This window comes from Drosophila yakuba, unplaced genomic scaffold (assembly GCF_016746365.2).
Source record: "Drosophila yakuba strain Tai18E2 unplaced genomic scaffold, Prin_Dyak_Tai18E2_2.1 Segkk50_quiver_pilon_scaf, whole genome shotgun sequence".
Lineage (NCBI taxonomy): Eukaryota > Metazoa > Arthropoda > Insecta > Diptera > Drosophilidae > Drosophila > Drosophila yakuba.
In genome coordinates, this window is record NW_025048817.1 from 934713 (window position 1) to 946997 (window position 12285).

A 12285-nucleotide genomic window follows, 5' to 3' on the forward strand; every position below is an offset into this window, starting at 1 on the left:
CCTAATATGTAACACTAGGTTTATCAATGCTTCTTTGTCCACATCTAATTTCTCCCAAATCAATAAATTTACATTATCCTCCGAGCTATGGGTTATGAAATGGAAGTTATATGTCGTCAATAATACAGGCGGAAGAAGCAATCGATCATATCTGCTTGCGGAGTTAGGTCGTTTGAAACGTTCCGCGAGAAGATATTTCGTTATTAGTTTAACGGAGATGTTTCGTTTTGAAAACGACTCAACTCCGCCAATAAGAAAAGGACGAAGATATGTCGCCCTTAATTCGCCAATATATGTCGATTCACGCGTTATAGCTCCACGCGGAGGAAAAAAGGGAATCTAGAATCGTCCGTATGAACGTCGAGATCTCAAGACCTGTAAAAGCTGGAAGTTTGAGATTAGGCATACAGATTCTTGAGACATAGACACAGCGCACCTTTGTTGACCCATGCTGCCACGCTAACTCTAACGCCCAGAAACCGCCAAAAAGTGCTACGCGTACACTTTTAAAAAATGTTTTAATAATTTTTCAGTAGTTTTGTAAATTTCTATCGATGTGCTGAACAACGTTTTGCCACGCCCACAAATTGCCAAAGCTGCCACGCCCACAATTTGCAGAAATGTTTGCCCAAAATTGCTAGCACACTTTTTAAAAGTAGTTTTATATTTTTATCATTTTGGGTAGTCTTGTAATTGTAAATTTCTTGTAAATTTCTCCCGATTTGGCAAAAATCTTTTTTCCACGCCCACTCTAAAGCCCACAAACCGATAAACCGCTGTCAGTGTGCTCCATTGCTATTCCACTAGCTATATAACGGGTATCAGATAGTTCGAAACTTGACTATAGCGTTCTCTCTTGTTTCATTTTTTGTTAGTCTTGTATATTTCTATCCATTTACAGAAGCTTGCCGGTAAATATGAGTGATTCAAGCCATCATGCCATGTCTAAAGGGATGCAGTTGTGCTCTGCACCAATTCATATTAGAAAAGGAAGGAAACAGAATCAGGATATTAAATAATGTATTAAATTCCTGTTAAGGTCTGTATAAGTGATTTTAAGGACAAAGCCTTACTAATTGGTTGAAACAAAACACAAAAGCTAAACTTTGCCATTAATTTTCGTGGTTATTAGTGATGAAATTATTTTTGTTGACCAAAAAGGGATTAAATTTTTGAAGTACCCTAAATGGTATTTGTAAAGAGAGTTCAGATTCAGTATGACAAGTACACGCATACAAGAACACATGCTATTTGAGGAATATTTATACCGCATGAAAGATATTAAATCGAGTGGAATTGCTGAAGATTTCGCTCTTATCCAATATGTGATGGACGAAATTTCTAAACTCTCGTTAAACCAATCCCTGCTTTATGGAATAAAAAATATGCTTAAGTTCAAATAAGCTTAATACCAGACTATTAGTTCAAAAAGCAATACAGTAATCAGAAAATCAAGAAATCTTAAACAGACGATACTTCAAAATTATCCATAAAAAAATGTATTGCTATTGTGGTGAGAAGGGACATCTTCCTCGTGGCTGCAACAACAAAGAGAGAAAATTTAATAAATTTGGTCACATCTCCAAAAACTAATGCAAATCCAATAATCGAGCTTTAAATGGGCACAACAACAAGACGAGCAAAGTGGTTTCAATTCAAAAACAAGACAGAACGCTATAGTCGAGTTCCCCGACTATCTGATACCCGTTACTCAGCTAGTGTAACTGTGAAGGACAGTTTTTGGCGGTTTGTGGGCGTTAGAGTGGGCGTGGCCAAAAGTTTTTTGGCGAATAGATACAAATTACAAGACTAATACAAAAATGAAAAAATATCAAAGCATTTTTCAAAAGTGTGGGCGTCGCAGTTTTGGGCGGTTTGTGGGCGTTAGAGTAGGTGGCAGCATGATTCGACAAACTTGCGCTGCGTCTATGTCCCTGGAGTCTGTATGCCTAATCTCAACTTTCTAGCTTTTGTAGTTCCTGAGATTTCGACGTTCATACGGACAGACAGACGGACAGACGGACAGACGGACGGACAGACGGACATGGCCAAATCGACTCGGCTATTGATCCTGATCAAGAATATATACACTTTATATGGTCGGAAACGCTTCCTTCTGCCTGTTACATACTTTTCAACGAATCTAGTATACCCTTTTACTCTACGAGTAACGGGTATAACAAGAGACAACGCTATAGGCGAGTTCCCCGACTATCTGATACCCGTTACTCAGCTAGAGGAAGTGCGATGGAGAGTCTTCAACACTGACAGTTTTGGCGGTTTGTGGGCGTAAGAGTGGGCGTGGCAAATCGATAGAAATTTACAAACTAATACAAAAATGAAAAAATATCAAATCATTTTTTAAAAATGTGGGCGTGGCAGTTTTGGGCGATTTGTGGACGTTAGAGTGGGCGTGGCCACATGAATCGATAAACTTGCGCTGCGTCTATGTCTCTGGAGTCTGTGTGATTAATCTCAACTTTCTAGCTTTAGTTGTTCCTGAGATCTCAGCGTTCATACGGACGGACAGACAGACGAACAGACAGACGGACGGACAGACGCACATGGCCAGATCGACTATTTATCCTGATCAAGAATATACTTTATATGGTCGAAAACGCTTCCTTTTGCCTGTTACATACTTTTCAACGAATCTAGTATACCCTTTTACTCTACGAGTAACGGTTATAATACCCACTGTATTCGATACGAGAAGACTTCTACAATGAGCTTGCTTTACCGATGTTGGGCGGTGCACTGTCTATCTAGCAGAATTTGTTAAAAATCGCAGTGGGTACAGGGCAATCAACTTGAACATGTTTATTGTTCCGTTTATTTGTAGGGACATTCGAATGTCATTAGCGAGGAATTATGTTTGCAAGCAGATATACATTTCGGTCTAATTGGATTACTTGTACGTTTTCGTAATATTCGTTTGAAAAAGGTTTTCGAAAACAATTTTCCATATGACTTTTTGAAAACAAACACAGTAGTTGATTATTACCCATATTCGAAGTCTACAAACACTGAAATAAAAGTTATTTTAAAGGACGAATCGACAATTTTTACGCTATTTCGCATATTTTCTTTTGCTTTAAGAAATGTAATCGACGAAAAAATAATATATTTTATATCAACTTCTGCACACCGTTATTTTACTTAATATTAAAGGTGGCATGCGCAAGGGCATGCTGTACTTCGTGTATTTTAGGCAATACTAAAAGTGGCATGCACGACGGCTGCTTACATTCATTGCATTAGGAAGACGTTCCATTGCATACTTACCACATGGATTTTTTATAAACAGTAAATACTCGCCTTTATTTATTTATTTACAAAAATATATAGGCCTTACCAACAAAGACAACGACCGCAAACAAAGTCATTACAAAGCTACGAGAACAAGGTAATGTATTTGGCAGCCCAACTTGTATATATCGAACCGCTGATCAGCTCTTACCTCTCAAGATTTTCTACAATACTGCGACGACGAATATATAAAGGTAGCCCAATCAACAACGAGTCTCCCACTAAATACTATAAATATTCCAGTCCTCTCCAAGCTCCGTGTAGATGACCCTAGCATATAGACACGTTGATCAAGTTCAACAGGCTATTAATTCGACTTTCTCAAGAATCATCAACGCCACCTTTTGAGTTCAGAATAGGAGAAAAAATAAGAGTACGTGAATTGATTAAGGGGGAGTCGATAGCCCTATTTCAGCTAAAACTAAAATATTAAATCTTCAACTGAATACAAGAAGACGTACAACTTGCGAAGAAAACTGGCAATGCTTTACAATATGGGCGATATCGTACCAATAAAAATAAAAGAAGTTGGAAGAGGTCTCAAGCATTTGGGTCCATACGAAATAACGACAGTAAATGATAACAACGCCTACGATGTCCAAAAACTCGGTAAATCAGAGGGTTCAACAATTTCTTCAATCTTCGCTGAATATCATTAGCCTTGTCCCACACACAATGACAGCGACAATATATACGTCAAGTATGACTCTCACTTCACAGATGGTGAGATCAACTTATGAAGAGTGTATGAGCGGGCTCGGAAATCTTTCAACAATGGAGACGAGTGAGACATATAAAAAGAGATTGCTCAAAAAGAGACAATAAATGTTTTAAATGCAACCAACTAGGAAACAAGACTCAATGAAAGGTTGAAATGGTTGCCAACAAGAAAAGAACACAAAAGGTGTACAGCCGAACAGCTAGACAAAAATATCCAGTGTTTTCATCTTCAATCCTAGAGTTTAAGTACATTGCGTTCTAAAAATACCGTTCAACGGATTTTTGAATACAGATCTTTGTTTTCTATGTTGAAACATTTATTTGATCCTCGTTAAAAACAAACTTGACATGAGGTGAAAAATGTTTGACATGAATCGAAGAAAGTCCACAGTCCAGTTCAAAAAGATAGCATAGATCTCAAAGTACAATTCCACGTTATAGCCGATGAAGACACAAAATTATAGGGATTTTAGGTAGAACTCTTCTACCAACCGAATTTCTATTAAGATCTGGGGTTCAATATGGAGAACAGGACCAAAGTTTAACTATAAAATTTGCTAAACAATATCCAAAGCTTATGCATGGTATCTATCGAGCAAGTAGAAAGCAAACTTAAAGTAGAGTTGTATGAAAAGTACTTCACAGTACGCTTCACTAATCGTACTTGTAAATGTTTTAGTTCACATAATTATTTGATACTTGCAAACACTACCAAATGAATTTTGTTTTAATAAGCGCTTTATTCATAACTTTTTTGGTGAATGACTTGTTGATGGGTTATCATTTTGGCCTTAAGAAAATCAAAAAGTTCTCATTTGTTTGGTTCGTTAGTTGCTATTAAGCAGCCGTTATTAGACGCAGAAAACTTGAACATCCGCCAAAAGGTGCTATGTCACTTTGTGATTAGCCGTTATTGCACATTTAAAACAATATAGCTTGCGACGATATAGCGCTTTCGAGAACTTTTAGTCCAGTTCCCCGACTATCAGATACCTGTTACATAGCTAGTGGAAGTGCAGACGAGAAGATCCAACATATTTCTGGTATATCGTTACCAGAAATATCACTGTTTCAGGAGCATAGCGACCTATTTACGCCGACATATCTCCGTCTAGTAAACTACTACTAGTAAATACCGAAATCCTTAACTATTTATATTAAGTTAAGAAACCAAACTATGACTTGTTCTTGACTGCATTTTTCCACTTATCGTACGACTATTGTATTTAAAAATTTCAAGTACTACTTACTTCATATCGACCATGGGAAATAACCGAAATTCTTCGCTGTGATATCGTCACATGTTTAATATGTCTAAACTGGTAGTTTTCGGACTCCTGAATATTTGCCAAAAATAAGAAACTGCTACCATCTGAAGAAAATACCGGGTGGGGAAAGATATCCAACCATTCATCTTCTGAAGCACGTTCAGAGTGAACCTTAAAAAAAAATTTCAACTTGTTTAATGGTTTTATTTAAGAAATCAGAACTTACTTCCAAGCAATTCCAGTCATTCACTTTAGAACACAATGAAATCACACTGTAATTTTGGGATCGTCCCATATACACTACCGAAACTTGGCAATTGGTATCAGATATCCAACCTGCTGATGTGAGGTAGTAGTCTCTAGTAAACAAATCAAGAAATATGTAATCCATATAAATTCATAGTTATTAAAAGTCTTACTGTCCATCAATAGAGGTAGGAGGTTTAATGTTAAATTTTTGAATGTGGCTCAGATTAGTTATGTCAACAGCCCACAACTCCACCTCTGGATTAGTAGTTCCTGGAGTTGGAAATCTAACCATCTTTGTTTCAGGAAAAATACTTCCAGAGAACATCCCGCTTCCAGAGAATAAAGCTCCAGACGATAACCACGGGTACGTCATCATTCCAACATTGGTGTCATTAAATAGTGCATACATAAAATGTGTTCCATCAGAAGATGGCCAAATCGCCTCTGGAGATTCAAAAATTTCTTCTAAAACGATAAAGGAAGTGTTGTAGCTTATCTTTAAAAGTTTCGTTATCTTTAAAAATTTATTTTGTGATTAAAGCGGAAAGAAACGATAATTATTTTAATAATCGTTAATGATTCGATTTTTTAAAAAAGATGTGTTTAAGAGAAGAACAGAAGGAAGAGTTTCTCATCCTATAGGGTTGATATTTTTTTTATAATGATCACAAGCAGCCATATCCTCACTTGGTACAAGATCCGTTACCAAAAACGCATCATATGCAAGCACTCTAAGATCAGGTCTAGAGCTCCCAGCCTCCAATGCGCCATGTTTACAAGCCAAAAATGTGGACTTCAATTCGGTACAAGACAAAAAGCCAATGGAGCAACAACAACAAAATTTCGAAGCAATGATACTTACCTTGCAGCAGAGCATGGCGGAGTTTATGGCGTTTATGCGGATAACCATGCAAGATCTAATGCGCTATCAAAACATGTTGATACAACTGCTTGTATCACAACAATCAAAATAATCATCTTCATGGCAGTACCACTCCAAGCTTCGAGAAGTAAAGACGTGCGACTAATTAACAGCGGACCTATACGCCTTATCAGTTAAAAACCAACTAACCATAAAAGCCACTAACCATATAATACAATTTTTTTTTTTGGACAAACAAACGACATAAAAAGAGAAACAAAACACAAAAACTTCTAAAAATGGTCAACTTTCACAACTTCCCCGTAGAAGTAAGTGAGCACAAGACCCTCAACTTCTCCAAAGGAGTTATATACGGTATATAATGACCTCGACACACTCATGGACACCACCCCGATCACTGCATCTACATCAACACTGAACTCCATACAAGAAGACCTAAAACTAAGAATCTACACCAACAAACAAAACACTCTCGCCAAACCCCTTAAATCTAAAGAAAAAACTGAACAAAAACAACAAAAAAACAATAGGAACAAAACCCCACTTCCTAACAGCGACAGTATCTAATACAAACAAAAATAAAATAAATACAAATAAAAATATAATGCAATTATACATTAAAACAGGTAAATTGTCTCTATTTCCCTAATTAATTAAAATCCCAATTTAAAAAATGCTAAAAGTAATACAGTGGAACATGAATGGTTACATTAACAATTACAACCAATTGCAAATTATTATAAAAAAACACAACCCAAAGATAATATCCATACAAGAAACACACTTACACTCTACTCAAACATACCTATTCCAATTAACAACACTATCTATCAAACAGTTTTGGAGGAGTTGCTCTCCTCGTCCATAACTCATTACAACATCAATATTATACAAGTCAGCGCCTTTGACTTTGACACAATAACAGTAACAATTCATTCCAAATTCAAGTTCACCATAGCATCATCTTACATCCCACCCAACAAACCTTTTACAATACAAAACCTCAGAAATATATACGACAACTTACAACGACCCCTACTAATAACGGGAGATTTTAATAGCTGGCACAGGAGCTGGGGCTCACAAACCAACAACCAAAGAGGAAACACATTTTTTAAACTTATCAACCAAAACTCACTCGTTACACTTAACAACGGCTCAGAAACCCACATTACCACACATCATACATTCACACACATAGACCTTTCCATGGCATCACCCCCTATTAACCTGAACTCAAAATGGTATACGGACAGCTCGCTTTCAGCAGCGACCATTACCCAATTCACATAGACCTATTCGAAGAACATAACATGAACAACCAAATCGAAAGACCAAGATTTAACCTTAAGAAAGCAAACTGGCCCCTATTCCAGGAAATTGCGGATAAGCTGTCTAATGAAAAGCCCCCAAGCTCCAATGTTAATAAAGAACTCGCTATTATTACAAGAATAATAATTCAATCCGCCAATGAATCCATCCCCCAATCACACCAGTCTAAAAGACAGTGGAACGTTCCATGGTGGGACCAAACACTCCAACAATTAAGAAATTAAAAGCAAATAGCATGGAAAAATCTCAACAGAAACACTAATATGACAACCGTATTAGCCTACAAAAAAGCCAACGCCAAACTCAAACGAGAAATAAAAATAAGAAAAAAATCAGCAATGGAAAGCTTTACAACCGATATTAGCCCAAGTCCACCCATCGGAAAAATATGGACTAAAATAAACCATTTCTGCGGCCTGAAAACTAGGCACCACATCCACTGCCTTACCGATCCCAATGACACAACACAAATCATTATGCACAAAAATGAAATAGCCAACAACCTCTGCACCCACTGGTCTAAAGCATCGCTTGACAGCAACTTCCACACAACATTCATACAAAGGAAATCAAATCCAATCCCTCACACACACGTCCCATACAGCGCTTAGCATCGAACAGGACATATCCTTACAGAACTTATTGCTGCACTTAACCAACTCAAAGGAAAAACTCCAGGCCGAGACCGTATAAGCTTAAAAACCTATCCACAAACCTACATAAAAGACTGCTAAACTCAGTAACTTAAAGTAAGCAGCGTCATACCTATACCCAAACCGAACACGGCCAAAACCAACATTAACTCCTACCGACCCATTTCACTCAATCCATGCATATCCAAGGGAAAATCGGTTTCTGATTCTCTAGCTATACTAGATTATCAGATAACTGCATCCCTATCAAAGAAAAGCCACGCGTCTATCATCTCACTAGATTTCGCCAAAGCGTTTGACAGAGTAGGCATCCACAGCATCATTGACGAACTCGTAGCCTGGAAAATAGGCCCAAGGTTCTCCAAATACATAACAAACTTCCTCACCAATAGAAAAATAACAGTCCTTTCCAACAAATCCTACTCAAACCCCAACCACTACACAATGGAATACCGCAAGGATCCCCCTTATCTGTGATATTATTCGCAATAGCATTCAACCAATTAAACAAAATACTAGCTACGCACAAACAAATGGATTTCGCTGCTTACACCGACGACTTCACAATAATTTACAATATTGGGAAAAAACAAAACAACCTCAACCTTCTCAACGACATAAATCAATGGTGCAACTACTCGGGTGCATCCCTCTCTACCAACAAATGCAAACATCTGCACGTTTGTAGGAAAAGAACCTGCAACTTCACACTGCATACCAACGATACCCCCATACAAAATGTTATGTCCCTCAAAATACTAGGAATAACAATAGACAGAAACTACAGATGGAACAAACACATAGAAAATCTTACTTTAGAACTAGCTAATAGAATGTCTAGCCAACAAAAAATTCTGCTGCAACACAAACAATATAATATGTGGTCAAATCAATTATTATGTCCAAAATAGACTACGGCGTACACATTTATGGAAATGCCCCAAAATCAACCCTGAGCAAACTAAGAACGATTTACCACTCAGCAATAAGAATCGGCTTCAATGCCTTTCGCACCATCCCAATAAACAACCTATTGCATAAAGCTAACATACTGCCAATAGAACATAGAACCACATATGCAACACAAAAAAACATCAAAATCATAATCAACTCCAAGTTCTCACCAATTGAAAAAATTTACAACAAAATTAAAAATTCCAAAAGAATACCAAAAGTCCCGTCTTCACTACACAACACAATAGAACAATTAAAAAAAGTAAATATTGATGTATCACCCGAAACAAGCAGGAAAGAAAAAACCCCACACTGGCTGTGCAGTAATACAAGCACTAACACCTCACTACACACCTCATCCAAAGCAGAAACGGCACCATCAATATACCAACAAAATTTCAATGAATTAAAAAACACACTAGCAGGTAGACACTTTCTTTACACAGATGGATCCAAGTCAGCTAGCGGAGTCTCATATAGCGTAACAACGGAAACAGAAATTATTTACCACCATATACTCCCACAATTCTCCTTCATATATACAGCCGAAATAGCAGCAATTCTGACAGCATGCAACCACGCCAGCAAACAACGAGGAAAATTTGCAATCTGCACAGATTCCCTATCAGCCCTAAAAGAAATTGAAAACATAAAAAGCCAAAACTACTACACTACCTCCATCAGAAATATCCTAAACAAATATAGAGAAAAAAATCTTAATTCTATGGGTCCCGGGACACTGCGGGATTACAGGAAACGAGCTCGCGGACGAAACAGCAAAAAATGCACATAATTTCCCTTTGATTACCCAAAAAACTTCAACACATCAGACATCTTGGAACACATCAAACTGAGCACTGAAACCTTTAAAACTTCAATTTTAACAACTCCTTTATCCACTACAAAAATATTAGCCACGACAGCACTCCGACGAAAAACATCTCACGATCAGACTCAATAAAAGAATAAGACTAGGACACACCAATCTAACCCACAGCCACATACTCAATAAAACTCCACCACCAATCTGCACAACCTGCAACACCAACATAACATTACAACATATATTACTCGACTGCCCTGACCTTCAGCAAAACAGATCGAACCTCTTGAAACAAACAATTAGAGAAATCACCTCATTTGATAACATTCACCAAACAATACAATTCTTAAAAAATACAAAACTTTACCATACAATATAAGCCAAAATAAAAATAAAAAATCATATCCATAAATATCAACACTACACACAAATAAATTAGCTCTAATAAACTATTACATGGTAATTAACCGTAAAATAAGAACCTCACTTGTACATATAATATAACCAAACCCAAAAAAAATGTATATAACTTAGCTTAAGGCCCTCAGCTGCTATAGCTAATCCGAAATTCCGCATAATTTTAATTATGCGTTAATTTCTCAATAATAAATAATAAACAAAAAAATCATCTTCATGGCCTCGCTAAGAATCTCGCTGTGAAACGCCAGTGGCGTTTCACAGCACAAGCCTGAGCTAGCTCAATTCTCACTCGAAAAGCACATCGACGTAATGCTACTTTCGGAAACACACTTCACAAACAAATATAACTTCAACATAAGAGGATATTTTCTACGGAACCAATCACCCTGATGATAAGGCCCACGGCGGGACCGTGATTTTGATAAGAAGCCGTCTCAAGCACCACTGAGACTGCCAAAAACTATCTACATGCAACATCATTAAAAATTCTTTTTGATAATGGTAACCAGCTTACTTTAGCCGTTGTTTACTGCCCTCCTCGTTCCACTTTATCTGAAGACCAATTTATGGAATTCTTCAACTCACTTGGAGAACATTTTATAGCGGCTGGGGACTATAATACCAAGACACACACTGGGGGTCTCGACTCGTGAATCCAAAAGGAAAACAGCTCTACAACGCCATTATAAAAGCAAACACAAGCTCGGCCACGTTTCTCCTGGCACACCTACATACTGGCCTACTGACCCCAAAAAACTACCTGATCTAATTGATTTCGCAGTCACCAAAAACATTCCCCGTAATTTGATAAGCGCCGAGTGCCTCTCAGACCTATCATCTGACCACTCGCCCCCCAATAAATCTGCTCCGACACCCAGAACCAGCAAACCTCTCTTGACTTCAGTAAAAACCAACTGGCTCAAATACAAAAAATACATAAGCTCACACATTGAGCTTAACCCACCTCTTGAAGCTGAAGCTGACATTGATAGTTTTGTTAACTCACTGGAGTCAATCATCGTTGCTGCAGCTCGCTGCTCAACGCCGCAAACAGTAAGCAAAATTACAAATCACAAAAAGACCAACCTGCAAATCGAACATCTTGTTCTCGAAAAACGGCGCCTACGGCGAGAATGGCAGTCCTCCAGATCACCGTCGCAAAACAAAAGTTAAAAGACGCCACACGCAAACTTACAAAAGCTTTAAAGCAAGAAGAAGAGCTTGCCCAACGTACTTATATTGAAAAATTATCAACATCCAGTACAAAAAACTCACTGTGGAAAGCACACCAACTTTGGCTCACCCACATACCAGTGGTCCTATTAGAAACCACACAGGTGGTTGGGCCCGTAGCGACAAAAATAGAGCCAGCACATTTGCCACTCATCTACAAAAAGTCTTCCAACCGAATTCTGCAAAAACACGTTCGAAATTCCGCCCGCAACAGACGACTCCCAGCATCATCATGCACCAGTTGTGTTTCGCTCAAACGAAATCTCAAAAATCATCAAAGAACATCTGAACCCAAAAAAATCTGCAGGGTGCGACCTAATTACCCCTAAGATGATTATCGAGCTGCCTTACTGTCGTATGCAGCATTCAACGCCATCAACAAACTTGGCTACTTTCCAGGAAGATGGAAAAGTCAACAAATAATGATACCAAAGCCGGGAA

At 37.8% G+C, this 12285-nt stretch overlaps 1 pseudogene; it reads right to left on the bottom strand.

The window, feature by feature from the left end:
• The window catches only part of LOC26535280, a 383537-nt pseudogene that overhangs the window by 313732 nt on the left and 57520 nt on the right, over nucleotides 1–12285 (bottom strand).